The sequence below is a fragment of the Gossypium hirsutum genome, chromosome A11 (genome assembly GCF_007990345.1).
Source record: "Gossypium hirsutum isolate 1008001.06 chromosome A11, Gossypium_hirsutum_v2.1, whole genome shotgun sequence".
NCBI lineage: Eukaryota > Viridiplantae > Streptophyta > Magnoliopsida > Malvales > Malvaceae > Gossypium > Gossypium hirsutum.
In genome coordinates this window covers 50,742,342-50,759,808 of record NC_053434.1, presented here as the reverse complement: position 1 = coordinate 50,759,808, position 17,467 = coordinate 50,742,342, and positions in this window count along the sequence as shown.

Here is a 17,467-nt window from a genome sequence, read left to right as displayed (position 1 = left end):
TTGAAATGTGAAAATGGTGAAATTCTTTTGGTTAAATAAAATGGGTTAGATAGGTTTCCAACTGTGATTTCTTCAATATCTACTCAGAAATGCATGAGGAAAAGATGTGAAGCTTATTTGGCTTATGTGTTGAGTACAAAAAAATCCGAATTGACGATTGAATTAGTTTTGGTAGTATGTGAATATCTGGATGTGTTCCCAAAAGAGTTGCCTGGATTACCTCCTGCTAGGGAAGTTGAGTTTGGTATTGAGTTGGTCCCTAGTACAACACCTATCTCAATTGCTTCATATAGATTAGCCCCAATTGAATTGAAAGTACTAAAGTCACAGTTGGAAGAATTGACCGACAAGGGTTTTGTGAGACTAAGCTTTTCGCCATGGGGTGCTCCAATACTATTCGTGAAAAAGAAAGACGGATTTATGAGGTTATGTATAGATTACCGACAACTCAATAAGGTAATGATTAAGAATAAGTATCCTTTGACAAGGATTGATGACTTGTTCGACCAATTGAAAGGAGTGACATGGTTTTCTAAAATAGACTTGAGGTCAGTTATTACCAGTTGAGAGTGAAAGACTCGAATATGTCGAAAACTTCTTTTTGAACGAGGTATGGTCGCTATGAATTTCTTGTCATGTCTTTTGGTTTAACGAACGCTCCTGCTGCATTTATAGACTTGATGAACCGTATTTTCCAACCGTATTTGGATAAATTTGTTGTTGTTTTTATTAATGACATATTGATTTATTCTAGTGGTGAATCCGAGTATGTCGAACACTTGAGAACTATTTTGTAAACCTTGAGAGACAAGCAGTTATATGGTAAGTTTAGTAAAAGTGATCTTTGGCTTCGAGAAGTTGGATTCTTGGGCCACATTATTTCGGGTAATGGTATTAGAGTTGACCCGAGTAAGATCTCAGCTATTGTTGAATGGAAACTGTAAAAGAATGTAACTGAGATTAGAAGCTCTCTAGGTTTGGTCATTTATTATAGACGATTTGTTAAAGGATTCTCCATGATTGCAACTCCAATGACAAAGTTTTTACAAAAAGATGTCAAGTTCGAATGGGCCGAAAAGTGCCAACAGAATTTTGAGAAATTAAAGGCATTGTTGATTGAGGCTCTGATTTTGGAACAACCCGAGTCAGGTAAAGAGTTTGTGATTCATAGTGATACTTCCTTAAATGGTTTGGGAGGTGTACTTATGCAAGAGGGTAAAGTCGTAGCTTATGCTTCGAGACAATTGAAGCCTCACGAGAAGAACTATCCGACACATGACTCAAAGTTGGCCGCCATAGTGTTTGCCTTGAAGATTTCGTGACATTATTTATTTAGTGAGAAATGCCATGTCTACGCCGATCACAAAAGTCTTAAGTACTTGATGACTCAAAAGGATTTGAACTTGTGACAACGAAGATGGTTGGAACTGTTAAAAGATTATGAGCTTGTGATTGATTACCATCCAGGTAAGATGAATGTAGTCGCCGACGCTTTAAGTAGGAAGTCGTTGTTTGCCTTGCGGGCTATGAATACACGGATGACTTGGTCTAATGATGGTTTAATTCTAGCCAAGTTGAGAACTAGACCAACTTTTCTCCAACAGATGTTCAGAAAGTTGATAAAGAGTTGCAAGCTAAGAGAATTCAGTGTGAGTCCAGTAGTAAACCAAATTTTTTGAGTGACTCCGATGGTTGTTTGAGATTCTGTGGTAGGATTTGTGTTCCAAAGGACACTGTGTAACACCCCAAACCCGGTCCAGACGTTATGGATGGATCCGACGTGTCACATTAAAGTTTTTAAGAAAACCAATGCCTCTTTTAATGTCCTTCTTAGTGTTTTAAAAGATAGTATTTGCTAAGTTAATAAAGTGAATGGAAGCTGTGCACCAGAAAGGTATCTGAAAAAGAGGAGGTGAGCCATGAAGGCTGCTTAAGTACCAATGCTCTTGATTGGATCCAATCCTAGACATGCCCACAACCATTGCCACACTTTGGTGCTAGGCTAGTTTTGAAAAAACCGAGTTGCAATTCATTTAAGTCGATATTTTTGATAAACGATTAATTGTATCGTTGCGTCTATTTTGAAAACAATTATCATTTTGGAAATGCGCCCTAGGTCTAACTCATATTGTTATCAGAAAAATATAGGGTATAAAATAAAATAATCCCAGAAAAATAATTAAAATGGCCTTATTACAACCCAATACCAAATAATAATATTAATAAGATAAAACTTATAAAGAAATAAATCGGATTACTTATTACAATTTAAAGAACCAGAAACAGTAATGTGGCCATATCCGAGTCCCTCGCAGCTTCAAACCATCTAAGCTTAGGCATTACCTGCACAGTTAGAAACGGGGTGAGTTTACTAAAACTCAGTGTGTAATCCCAATAACAAACAAACAGTGAAAACACAGTATCAGTACAATCTGGCCAAAGCCCTATTTAGTCTTGGCATATACTGGGCCGAAGCCTTTTGTTTAACGGCTACTGGGCCGAAGCCTTTTCATAAATCATATCACTGGGCCGAAGCCTTATCATAAATCATATCACTGGGCCGAAGCCTTTCCATAAATCATATCATTGGGCCGAAGCCTTTACTGTAAACGGTATGGCCCTTAGGCCAATTTCAATATCACATGTAATGTCAATGGATGTATGCAAGCCCATTTGGGGAGACTACTCAACCCACCATCCGCTACTCTCCACCCGTACCAACCAACACACCATGTGGGGAATGATTCAACCCACCCAACCAACACACCACTGGCAGCATAGCTGCTTTATCATATATCTGGAGGCCTAGCCTCTTTTAATAACTGGGGCAAAGCCCTTTTCGGTAAACTGGGGCATAGCCCTTTTAGCACTTCCTCCATTTACAAAACCCAACCCATGCAACATGTCATGTATGCAGAATGTCATGCCCATATTTGAATCAAACAATCACAGTCAAGTCATTCATACCACCAACATATATTCACAATCAAATTCGACAACCACACAGTCTAAGTCAGTCACTTACCCACAAGGGAAAAACAGTCATTTTTCACATTATAAGTGTAATTTCGTAATTTTACCAAATATCAGGGTTTTCAATGTTCATCAACAATTATCAATATTTTCAAGTGTTTAAACAATGATCTTTAACCCACTTTCTCAAACTCGGGCTTTTGGGCACAAAACCTCTAATGGGCCCCCACATAATCCAAATTTTACAAAAGTACTAACCGTGTTAACATGCAACTTTTCCAAATTCCATTTTCTATCAGTTTTATCCAAATGGGCCCGAAGCCCATTGGGCCCACTTTCAGCCCATTGAGGCCCAACTTACCATCGTGCACAAAATTGAGTTCTTACCTGTTCCATTAATCCAAACACCGATCTTATCGTATTTATCGCATCTATACCCAAACGTAACATTACAAGTTCCCAAAATACCGGTATTTTAGCATTTCGACTTCTCAGCAAATATTTATCTAAGCTATTACGAGGGTTAGTACACACCTGTTACGGTTAGAGTTGAAACGTTTCCAAAATCAATCGCCTACGATAACCACCACCTGTCACTCAAACTTAACTAATCCAATATCAATATATGTAAATCCTAAGCACATCAGTCATATGGAACATAAGGGCATATTCATCATTTTACCATATAGGGGTATTACGGTCACTTTACCCTATAGGGGCTTTACAGTCTTTTTACCTAATAAGGGTATTTTAGTCATTTCACCCTACAAAGGTGTTTTGGTAAATCTACAAACCAAGGGTATTTCAGTAATTTTGTAAACCAATGGTATTTTTATAATTTTTAGAAAGTCATGGGTATTTTTGTAATTTTATAAATCAGGGGTATTTTGGTAATTTTACAAATTGAGGGTATTTCAGTAATTTCACAAACTAGTGGTATCTTGGTAATTTTACAAACTAGGGGTATTTTGGTAATTTTACAAACCAGGGGTATTTTAGCAATTTTACAGACTAGAGTATTTTGGTAATTTTACTGATCGAGGGTATTTTGGTAATTTTGTAAACCAAGGGTATTTTAGTAATTTTGTAAATCGAGGGTAAAACAGTAATTTTGTAAATCAAGGGTAAAACAGTAATTCTATAAATCGAGGGTAAAACGGTAATTCTGTAAATCAAGGGTAAAATGGTAATTCTATAAATCGAGGGTACTTTGGTAATTTTACAAGTTGAGGGTATTTCAATAATTGATAAACTAAAGTATTCTAAACATGGATAACAATACTAATGGCCCTAAAGCCCATTCTCGGCCCAAATGGGCCCACATGCTCGTGTGGCCCTTTTATCCCAAATCTAGCCACAAATATTAGATTCACCTAGCCAGCCCAATATTTACTACACAATCAAACAACTTATCCAATTGGGCCTGTAGGCCTATTAGGCCCACATGACCCCTTTTGGCCCATCACGGCCCGAAGTAGCCATCCTACAACTAGAGTAGTAAGAAATACACACCTGATAGGAGACTGGAGTTAATCCATGCTTCGAGCACTCTTAGCCGACGCCCAACCCAAACGAGCACGCCTTACAACGAAAGGGATCAGCCAAGAAAGGTACCTCTACTCTCCTCATGGATCTCTCTATTTAAAGCCAGCTTCGCATCCCCTCTTATGTTAGCTTCCCGATGTGGGATCCTTCCAACATCAGAGTTTAAATTCAACACCAACTATTGCCGCCCCCTGTTAGCAAAATAAATGCTCCTTGCTTGCCATGGGATTCGAACCCATGCCTCCTCTCAAATGCTCCACACGCTACTTGCCACTAAGCCACAAGGCTTTTTGTGTCATATTTTATCCCCAATTAATTATAAGGTCTAAAGGCCAAAGTCCAGGTTCCCTTAAAAAAAACCAAAATAAATTGCAAGAGCCAAGGCTTGAACCCATGCTCCCATACAACCTTAATGATGCCACAACCACTAGACTACAAGCTCTTTTTGTGTCATTTATTTAACACAATAATTTAAAATCCCTCACATCCATGCATCCGGGTTTTTTTCCCTCTTAATACCAAAATTTTTGCTAAAGCCCAAGTTTGAACCCAAGATTTCTCTAACACTTCTCAGGGCCATTAACCACCAAAGTGGAAATTTAATTGTGTTATTTCATTGCACAATTAAACACCTATATACAACCTCCTTACGGACCCGCACTCAAGGCCCAATACTTCTAGGCCCAAATTCGGGGTGTTACAATTCTACCCCCTTAAAGCAATTTCGTCCTCGAAATTTTCCACTCTCAGACTACACCACCAGATTTCCGCTGCGCACTCTGATACTAATAATACTAACATACACCCTAAACATTTATCCATCGGAGCGGATAGATTTCACATGCAAACAATTTCTACATTTCCAGAACGCACACCAAATAAATACTAAATCTAAATTCAAGCGTTACAATTTACTCTAACTAGAGAGTTCCAATATTGTGCTACTATCTATAGTAGTTTCTCAACATAGCATTTCAGTCTATAACAGTAAACAGAGTTAGAGAACTTACAGATTTTGTGCCAGAGACTCGGTGTGCCACAACTCCAGTAACATCTTTTTAGAAACAAGTCAAGTTTCGTCGAGAGATTTCAAAACAAAATTTTAGAAAAACCCTTTTCAAACCCCAATTTTAAAAAAAATAGAAAATAAAAAAATAACAATAATTTTCTGCTAACCATACCATAGCCGAGTTTTGTAACCTGGCTCTGATACCACAAAATGTAACACCGCAAACCTGACCCAGACGTTATGGCCGGATCCGACGTGTCACATTGAAGTTTTTAAGAAAACCAATGCCTCTTTTAACGTCCTTCTTAGTGTTTTAAAAGATAGTCTTTGCTAAGTTAATAAAGTGAATGGAAGCTGTGCAACAGTAGGTATCTAAAACAGAGGAGGTGAGCCATGAAGGCTGCTTAAGAACTAATGCTCTTGATTGGATCCAATCCTAGACATGCCCACAACCATTGCCACACTTTGGTGCTAGGTTAGTTTTGAAAAAACTGAGTTGCAATTCATTTAAGTCGATATTTTTGATAAACCGATTAATTGTATCTATTTTGAAAACAATTATCATTTTGGAAATGCGCCCTAGGTCTAACTCATATTGTTATCAGAAAAATATAGGGTATAAAATAAAATAATCCCAGAAAAATAATTAAAATGGCCTTATTACAACCCAAAACCAAATAATAATATTAATAAGATAAAACTTATAAAGAAATAAATCGGCTACTTATTGCAATTTAAAGAACCAGAAACAGTAATGTGGCCATCTCCGAGTCCCTCGCAACTTCAAACCATCTAAGCTTAGGGTTTACCTGCACAGTTAGAAACAAGGTGAGTTTACGAAAACTCAGTGTGTAATCCCAATAACAAACAAACTGTGAAAATACAGTATCAGTACAATCTGGCCAAAGCCCTATTTAGTCTTGACATATACTAGGCCAATGCCTTTTGTTTAACGGTTACTGGGCCGAAGCCTTTTCATAAATCATATCACTGGGCCGAAGCCTTATCATAAATCATATCACTGGGGCGAAGCCTTATCATAAATTATATCATTAGGCCGAAGCCTTTTCATAAATCATATCATTGGGCCGAAGCCTTTACTGTAAACGGTATGACCCTTAGGCCCATTTCAATATCACATGTAATGTCAATGGATGTATGCAAGCCCATTTGGGGAGACTACTCGACCCACCATCCGTTACTCTCCACCCGTACCAACCAACACACGATGTAGGGAATGATTCAACCCACCCAACCAACACACCACTGGCAGCATAGCTGCTTTATCATATATTTGGAGGCCTAGCCTCTTTTAATAACTGGGGCAAAGCCCGTTTGATAAACTGGGGCAAAGCCCTTTTTGGTAAATTGGGGTGTAATATCCTGAATTAGGGCTTAATCAGAATAGTGGTTTCGTGACCACAAATCCGAGATAGAAATAATTATTTTATAATTATTTTGATGATTATGATATGATTGCATGATTGTGTGAAAATTTCGTGATGAAATTCTATGCCTAAAGTGCTTAAATTGAAAGTAGGGACTAAATCGAATAAGTTGCAAAACTTGCATTCTAGAAGTTTTTAGGATGAAATTGTTTTGGAATATTAATGAGGAGGTCTTAAATAGCAATTTTACCAATTTTAAGTTCATGGACAAAATTAGGACATGGAAGGAATTTTTGGAAAGTTTAGTAGTAAGGGTATTTTGGTCATTTAGTTATTAAAATGAATTAAAAACAAAATTAAAAGCCAATTTTTGTCCATCTTCTTCATTAGGCCGAAATTTCAAGGGTTCTCCATAGCTAGGGTTTGTTTCAAGCTTCCAAGCTCCATAGTAAGTGATTCCAAGCCTCGTTTTTAATGTTCTGTACGTTTTTGGAATCCCGGTAGCTCGATTAAGCTTATGTTAGCAATAATTCAACCTAGGGTTTATATTTGGAAAAATACCCATAGGTGAAATTTGTGTATTTTGATGTTTTATGATAGAATATGAGGTTTTAAATTATGTTAGACAACTTGTGCTACTCGGTTTTGAGTGAAAACGAGTAAAAGGGCTTAATCGGTAAAAATACCTAATAGTCACAAGTATATGTTAGAGAGAGAATATGATGTTGCCATAGAAGGGAAAAGTGATCAGCATGTTATAAAACATAAGAATAAGGAATAAAGTTTAATTCCTGAGCCTAGGGGCAAAAGTGTAATTTTTCCAAAGTTCGAATTAAATGCTGTTTTGATGAATGTATGTATTAAATAAGATTAATTTGGCATCATAGATCAAGAGAAACGAGATTCAAGTCGCGATCGAGGAAAAGAAAAGATTGTGGACTAAATTGCAAAATCTTTATATTTTGGTACCAAGGTAAGTTCATGTGTAAATAATGTAGCATAATTGTTATTTTTAAGTTATTGATGTTAATTATATGATACGCTGATTTTTAATCGTGAAATATTATGCTTTGTGTTTAATGTTGAGTAATATGCAAATCATGTTTACTACCTGATAAATATGAATTGCTACCGAGTATCGGTTCCGATATTCCATGGAAGACGACAAATGTGAGATTGAGGGAAAAAGCCCGTTTGAACCTTAGGAATAGATTAGGATACAAGTGACATGTCACTAGGATGGTTGAGCATCCGAACTCGTTGAGTTGAGTCCGAGTTCACTTATGGATGCGAATGTCCGAACTCGTTGAGTTGAGTCCGAGTTCGTGAAATGTAACTAGGCATCCGAACTCGTTGAGTTGAGTCCGAGTTCACTTATGGATGCAAACGCCCGAGCTCGTTGAGTTGAGTCCGAGTTCACTTAAGGGCGGGTTACATGATTTCTTGATTACATATGAGGCACTTATGTGCAAATTATCTGTGTATCCGAGTTGTATTCCGATGTGTTCAACGGGTGAAATTTCTAGTGAAATGGAAGAACACTTAAGATGCAAGTGACGTTTTGGTAAGAGTTGTGAAATGGACACTTTGGACAGGTATGTTCTTAACCCTCGGGTTGAAAATAGATACAACAACAATAAGGTGGTAAGATGATGAATGATGTTTAGAAATATGACATATGTTTTGGTGATACCATGCTAAAGTTGTTTGGTATATTTGTATTGTTATGTTACTTGTTATTTACATATGAACTTACTAAGCATTTATGCTTACTCCCTCCTCTTTATTTACTGTAGTTTTGAACAAGCTAGCTCGGGAATCGGGACGGGTCAAAGGTTCGATCACACTATCCAAAGGACTTTCATCTGGGTAAATGGCTTGTAAAACTTAAGTATGGCATGTATAGCAATATACTTATTTTGTGTAAATAATTTTATGATATGGCCATGTTTGGTTGAGAAAATGTTTGATATTGATAAGTCATGGTGATGGCTAATTTAGATCATGTTTGATATTATGGAAGTTTAATAGGTTATCTAGTTCATAAAAATTCATGGAAAGATGAAACTTGCCTTAAAACAGAATATTGCTGCAGCAATGACATGAATTTGAAAAATCACTAAAAATATTATAAATGAAACTAAATAATGAGTAAGTTATGAAATTTAAGCTTAATGAGTCTATTTTCATGTGGATTGAACAAAACAGGCATATAAATTATATTTTATGAGATATTTAAACTTTTGTGAAACAGGGCCAGAGTGATTTCTGGATCCCCTGTTCTGACTTTAAAAATTCATAATAAATTTTAAAGAAATAATTAGAAGTTTTTCTTTATATGTAAAGATTCCTTATTGAGTCTAGTTTTAATAAAAACAAACCTCGTAGTCATTGAAATTCTGTATAGAGAGATATATGATTCGTAATACATAGATGTCAGAGCAGTCAAACCCTGAAACATGGGATACTTTAACTAATAAACTGTACTAACTGGCCCAACCAAAAATTCTAGAAAAAAATTAGTAAATAGATATATGAGTCTAGATTTAGGGAAAATTTACGGATCTTGATTTTGAGTTTCGTAACTCGAGATATGATTTTTCTTGTAACTGTGACGCGGGTAGTTAGAAAGCTGTGAATGTAGAAACAAATGATTTGAAGTTCTTAATTTGATAAATTATGTTCGGTAACCCCTCAAGATCGACTCCGGCGACGGTTTCGGGCGTGGGGCCGTTACATTTAGGGGCATAGCCCTTTTAGCATTTCCTTCATTTACAAAACCCAACCCATGCAACATGTCATGTATGCAGAATGTCATGCCCATATTTGAATCAAACAATCATAGTCAAGTCATTCATATCACCAACATATATTCACAATCAAATCCGTCAACCACACAGTCCAAGTCAGTCACTTAACCACAAGGGCAAAACAGTCATTTTTCACATTATAAGGGTAATTTCGTAATTTTACCAAATATCAGGGTTTTCCATGTTCATCAACAATTATCAATATTTTCGAGTGTTTAAACAATGGTCTTTAACCCACTTTCTCAAACTCGGGATTTTGGGCCCAAAACCTCTAATGGGCCCCCACATAATCCAAAATTTACAAAAGTACTAACCGTGTTAACATGCAACTTTTCCAGATTCCATTTTCTATCAGTTTTACCCAAATGAGCCCGAAGCCCATTGGGCCCAATTTCAGCCCATTGAGGCCCAACTTACCATCGTGCACAAAATTGAGTTCTTACCTGTTCCATTGATCCAAACACCGATCTTATCGTATTTATCGCATCTATACCCAAACGCAACATTACAAGTTCCCAAAATACCGGTATTTTAGCATTTCAGCTTCTCAGCAAATATTAATCTAAGCTATTACGAGGGTTAGTACACACCTGTTACGGGTTGAAGTTGAAACGTTTCCAAAATCAATCCCCTACGATAACCACCACCTGTCACTCAAACTTAACTAATCCAATATCAATATATGTAAATCCTAAGCACATCATTCATACGGAACATAAGGGCATATTCGTCATTTTACCATACAGGGGTATTACGGTCACTTTACCCTACAGGGGCTTTACAGTCTTTTTACCTAATAGGGGTATTTTAGTCATTTCACCCTACAAGGGTGTTTTGGTAAATCTATAAACCAAGGGTATTTCAGTAATTTTGTAAACCAATGGTATTTTTATAATTTTTAGAAAGTCAAGGGTATTTCTGTAATTTTGTAAATCAGTGGTATTTTGGTAATTTTACAAATTAAGGGTATTTCGGTAATTTCACAAACCAGTGGTATTTTGGTAATTTTACAATCTAGGGGTATTTTGGTAATTTTACAAACCAGGGGTATTTTAGCAATTTTACAGACTAGGGTATTTTGGTAATTTTACTGATTGAGGGTATTTTGGTAATTTTGTAAACCAAGGGTATTTTAGTAATTGTGTAAATCGAGGATAAAACAGTAATTCTGTAAATCAAGGGTAAAACAGTAATTCTATAAATCGAGGGTAAAACGGTAATTTTGTAAATCGAGGGTAAAACGGTAATTCTATAAATCGAGGGTACATTGGTAATTTTACAAGTCGAGGGTATTTCAATAATTGATAAACTAAAGTATTATAAACATGGATAACAATACTAATGGCCCTAAAGCCCATTCTCGGCCCAAATGGGCCTACACGCTCGTGTGGCCCTTTTATCCCAAATGTAGCCACAAATATTAGATTCACCTAGCCTAGCCCAATATTTACTACACAATCAAACAACTTATCCAATTGGGCCCGTAGGCCTATTAGGCCCACATGACCCCTTTCGGCCCATCGCGTCCCGAAGTAGCCATCCTACAACTAGAGTAGTAAGAAATACACACCTGATAAGAGACTGGTGTTAATCCACGCTCCGAGCACTCTTAGCCGACGCCCAACCCAAACAAGCACGCCATACAACAAAAGGGATCAGCCAAGAAAGGTACCTCTACTCTCCTCATGGTTCTCTCTATTTAAAGCCAGCTTCGCATCCCCTCTTATGTTAGCTTCCCGATATGGGATCCTTCCAACATCAGAGTTTAAATTGAACACCAACTCTTGCCGCCCCCTGTTAGCAAAATAAATGCTCTTTGCTTGCCATGGGATTCGAACCCATGCCTCCTCTCAGATGCTCCACACGCTACTTGCCACTAAACCACAAGGCTTTTTGTGTCATATTTTATCCCCAATTAATTATAAGGTCTAAAGGCCAAAGTCCATGTTCCCTTAAAAAAAACCAAAATAAATTGCAAGAGCCAAGGCTTGAACCCAGGCTCCCATACAACCTTAGTGACGCCACAACCACTAGACTACAAGCTCTTTTTGTGTCATTTATTTAACACAATAATTTAAAAGCTGTGACAGCCCTAATGTGACCCTAGTCGGAAAGTGGTTTCAGGACCACAAAACTGAGTCATAAAAATAATTAATTGTTATATTCTATGCTTATTATGTGTGTACATGCATATGTGGAAGTTTCATTCCCTAATTTTGCCAATTGCATGAGGAATTATTAAATGGGGATCAACATGAGACATGGTGAAATATGATAGGCTAATTTTAAAGGGCTTATTAGTGCATGTCAACACAAGGGTGGACTTGCATGTCAAATTGCCCAATTCCCTTATAGTGGCCGGCCAAGAAAGATTGATGATGGGCAATATATTTGTTTGAATTAGATATTATAATAAGAAATTGGGTTATTGGAGATAAAATAAATTAAAGAAAGGAATTAAAAAGGAAAAAGATGAATAAAATAAGGGAGGAAGAAGGAGTGTTCATCCTTTTCCTTGTTACAATTGCCGTGAGTGAGGGAAAGAAAGGTGAAGAAGTTCGGCCATGCTTGTACCTAGGTTGAGGTATGTTTGATGTTATTTTTTTTGAAATTCATGCATGTTTTTAGTTGTTAGTTTAAGTTCTACCTAGCCCATGGTTTAAATTTTTGCTATTGATGGAGATGATATTCGGCCATGGGTGTTGTCTTTCTTGGTTGGTGTTTTTATGTTGTGGTGATGAGGCATGAAGATGATTGAGCTTGAGTGTTTAATAAAAAGGATTGGATGTGAGAGTGTGTGAGGAGTAGAAATGATGGGTCTTAGCAACTTCATAAAGGTTCGGCCATGGTGCTTAAATATTGTACTTGTGTTTAACCCTAAGATTAATTAGTTATATGGTTAGTATAGGTATGGGTGACCGAATATGAGAGCATAAACAGATGAAGAGTTTGGTGAATCGATTTGTGGTAAATGTTAAGTGTTAAATGAAATGGAAATGATAGATTAATGTTGCACATTCGGCTATAGTTAGGCATGTTGATGATTTTATCTTGACTTAGATAATTAGGCATAAAAGGGTGGTAATGAGGTTGAAGTTGTTGAATGGTTAGTTGGGTAACAAACGAAGCATTCGGCCATATGGGGTAAAAAAAATGGGTCAAGTGTTCATGAGATGAAATTTTGTGATGAGATGAATTATAGGTGATAGTATAGATATACATATTCGGCCATCACTTGGGAGCTTATGTGATGTTGAGTTTAAAATTAGCAAAGGTGATTACTGAATGTCCAAGTATGCATATGCATGTGTGATTAGATTATTGATAGTATGGTAATTGCATAAGGTTATTAGCCGAATAGCTAAGAACATAAGGTAGCAAGATGAAAATTTTACCATGTCGTTTCGTATGTCATAAAATCATTAAAATGTGGATACCAATATATGTAGCAAAGCGGTTAAATGAGTTAATTTATTTGTTTAAGCTCAAGATCCTAAAGGAGAGGCGTCCAACAAGGGAAAATTGAAGGTCATCGAGTAGCCAACTTGGAACTATTTTACCTAACACAAGGTAAGTCATTAAGCATATCTTTGGTATTGATTTAAATGATCGTAATACCTATGCAATTGTGTTTAATGAGATGAAATGTATACAAATGTATATGTATGTAGAGATGAAATTGTCGAATGTAAAAAGGAAGTGAAGCATATAGAGTGGCTGGTTTTCGGCTCTAAGTGTGCGGGCAATAAGTGTTCACGGTTGTGAGATTGGCACTAGGTGTGCGAACTTGAAATGCATGGCACTAAGTGTGCGAGTTTAAAGTACATGGCACTAAGTGTGCGCGGTTGATTATTAAGCACTATGTGTGCGAACCCACTATATATTTTCTATAAATTATTTACATTAAGGGTGCGACTTTACCGAGTCGATTTTGGACAGTGGAAAAGGTAAGTACCTTGAGTTCATGGCTAATAGGCGCTATGTTTATATTTGGAGTGGAGCTTGGTAAGTTTTGAACCTATGTGATGATTATAGTTGAAGTCACGTACATAAGGTTCATCGTGGAATAGGTGAAAGGTCGTTTAATCGTATGATTGTAACGAAAATAAAATGATGTATGAAAGGTCAATGTAGGACTTGGTATGAGATTGAACCGTAAGGTTTAAGGAACTATGGTATAGTTCGGTATGGATGGAGTACTTAGCCTCATTTCATTGTTTCCTGTTGTGATAATTTTATTAATGGATGGTTGTGGAATGCTTATGGCTTACTGAGTTATATACTCATTCGGTGTTTGCTTGTCACCTATTTTAGGTCTTGGACTCGTCTTTTTGCCGTGCTCGGGACCGTCATCGAAGTCATCACACCGGTTAGCAACTTTTGGTACTTTCTTCTTAGTTGGTCTAGGAGAACATTTCGGCATGTATAGGCTATTATGTTTTGTTTGAAATTTGGTATGTAAACTTTTAGCCATGCGAAAATGGCATAAATGTTCGTTTGGATTTGGTTCTATGATGCTTGGTCACAAGTCTTGGTAATTCGGTTGTGGTTGAGTATTGGTTGAGGTCTACTCGATTATTACGCCATATGTCATGGCTAATTTATTTTCAGTGTTAAATTCATGATTTGGTAATAGTGTAGTGGGGAGATGCTCGGTGATGATTAGTCTTTGGCATGGCTAGTCATGGTCATAAATTGTGACATGTATGATGAATTATTAGTTAGATCAAGGAAAAATCACGAAATAGGCATAGTCTGCTTTAGTAACAGATGCTGACAGCAGCAGTGTTTTGAGATTGAAAAATCTCTAAAAATAGTAGAAATGGAATTCAATAATGAATAAATTAGGTAATCGAAGATTGATGAGTCTATTTTCATATGGAAGAAACGAAACGACCATATGAACTTTATGTTATGAGATAATTAAATTCTTGTGAAACAGTGCCAGGGCGATTTCTGGATCCCCTGTTATGACTTAGAAAATTCACCGTAAATTGTATCAAGATAATTAGAGGTTTTGCCTTATATTTGCAGATTCTTTATCGAGTCTAGTTTCATTAGAGACAAACGGCATAGGCATTGAAGCCCTTTACAGGGAGATATTCAAATCGTAAGGTACAGAGGTCAGTGTAGTCGAACCTTGAAATAGGGGAAACTTTAACTAATAAACTGTACTAATTGGCCCAACCAAAAATTATCCAAAAATTCCACCATATAGATATATGAGTCTAGTTTTGGGGAAAATTTACGGAATTGGATTTTGAGTTTCAGAACTCAAAATATGATTTTTAAAGCGACCATGATACAGTAGCCAGCTTGCCTGGAACAAAAAAAAATATAGGGGGAAATAAATGAAGTAAGCCGGTAACACCTCGTGTTCGATTTCCGGTAATGGCCATGAGTTCGGGGTGTTACATTTTGATTGGTATCAGAGCTATGGTTTAGTCGGTTCTAGGACTACCATAGCGCGTATGAGTGTAGCTATACATGCCTTAATATTAGTGCTTAATAATGTGATGACTTCTGACGGTTAAAATTTTTGTTTTGATTAGTAAATGGAACCCGGGGTAGAGAGACCCTTAGCGGATGACGTTGAAAGTGTAGCGGCTGCTCCTGCGCAAGGGACACCACTAGTTGAACCTCAGTCATCTGCAAATAATCAAGATGAGGGGGCAAAACAAGCCTTCTTCACCATGATGAATGAGTGGGTCGCGCAATATGCCCGAACCAATCCGGCTGTCCAACCATTCCCGAATTTGAATAATCCACCCCAAGAGCCCGTAATGCCATCAGTTACTAATCCTGTGAGGCTGAGTAAACCACCTGTAGACTTGATTAGGAAGCACGGGGCTGAGGAGTTCAAGGCCATAGTTACTGATGATGCCGAAAGGGCCGAATTCTGGCTTGATAACACCATTCGGGTGTTTGATGAACTGTCATGCACACCCGATGAATGTCTAAAGTGTGCTATATCCTTGTTGCAAGACTCAGCTTACTATTGGTGGAGGACTTTGATTTCCATAGTCCCAAACGAACGAGTTACTTGGGATTTCTTTCAAACAGAATTTCGAAAGAAATATATTAGTCAACGGTTCATCGATCAAAAGCGTAAGGAATTCTTGGAACTCAAGCAAGGCCGTATGACAGTATCTGAATACAAACATGAGTTCGTAAGACTCAGTCGGTATGCTCGGGAGTGTGTGGCTGATGAGGTTGCTATGTGCAAGAGATTTGAAGAAGGATTGAATGAGGATTTAAAGCTACTAGTGGGTATTTTGGAGATAAAAGAGTTCGTAACACTAGTTGAACGAGCCTGCAAGGCGGAAGAACTTGGAAAGGAGAAGAAGAAGGCTGAATTTGAAGCTAGAGACTATCGTAAAAGATCGACGGGTAAAGCTCCGTTCTCGACTGTAAAGAAGTTTAGGGAGGACACTAATAAATCGAGGACGACTGCGGGAATTTCCATTAGAGCACGACCATCGACGGACTCCCGAGCTACTTCGGTAGCTAGTGTGGGCAATAATCGTCAAGAGAAACCTGAATGCCCCCAATGTGGAAGACGACACATAGGTGAATGTTGGGGTAAGTCTACTAACAGGGCCTGTTACGGATGCGGTTCGAAGGACCACTTCATTAGAGATTGCACGGAGCTTGATGAGAAGAATAAGATGCAAGGTGCAAGACCTAGTGGAATGACAGCTAGAGGTAGACCACCGAGAATTTCAGGAGGTAGGGGTGGTAGTCAGAGAGGGGCCTCTGATACAGCTGTTTGAACCGAGACCCGTACTCCTGCTAGAGCATATGCCTTTCGCGCACGAGAGGAGGCATCCTCCCCTGATGTTATCACTGGTACTTTCACTCTCTTTGATACTAGTGTGATTGCATTGATTGACCCTGGCTCTACTCATTCATACGTATGTGAAACCTTAGCATCCAGTAAGACTCTACCTGTCGAGTCTACTGAGTTCGTAATTCGAGTGTCAAACCCTTTGGGTCAATACGTACTTGTTGATAAAATGTGTAAGAGATGCCCTCTAATAATCCGAGAATCCTGTTTTCCAGCCGATTTGATGCTTTTACCGTTTGACGAATTCGATGTTATTCTGGGTATGGATTGGTTGACCGTACATGATGCAGTGGTGAACTGTAAAAGGAAAACCATTGATTTGAGGAGTACAAATAATGAAGTAGTCCAAGTTGAGTCTACTGATTTAAAGGGAGTGCCAGCGATAATATCTTCAATGACCGCTCAGAGATATGTGAAAAAGGGGTGTGAAACATACCTTGCGTATGTATTTGATAGCAAAGAGACAGAAAGGAAACTTGAATCAGTACCAGTGGTCTGTGAGTATTCAGATGTTTTTCCTTAAGAGTTACCGGGGTTGCCACCGGTTCGAGAGGTGGAATTCGACATCGAAATTGTACCTGGTACCACGCCAATCTCAATAGCCCCGTAACGTATGGCATTGATAGAATTAAAGGAACTGAAGGTTCAATTGCAAGAATTGACGGATAGAGGTTTCGCTCGACCGAGTTTTTCTCCATGGGGCGCACCAGTACTGTTTGTGAAAAAGAAGGATGGAACCATGAGATTGTGCATCGACTATCGTCAGTTGAATAAAGTGACAATAAAGAATAAATATCCGTTGCCATGTATTGATGATTTGTTTGATCAATTGAAGGGAGCCTCAGTATTTTCAAAGATAGATTTGAGATCTGGTTATTATCAGTTGAGGGTTCGA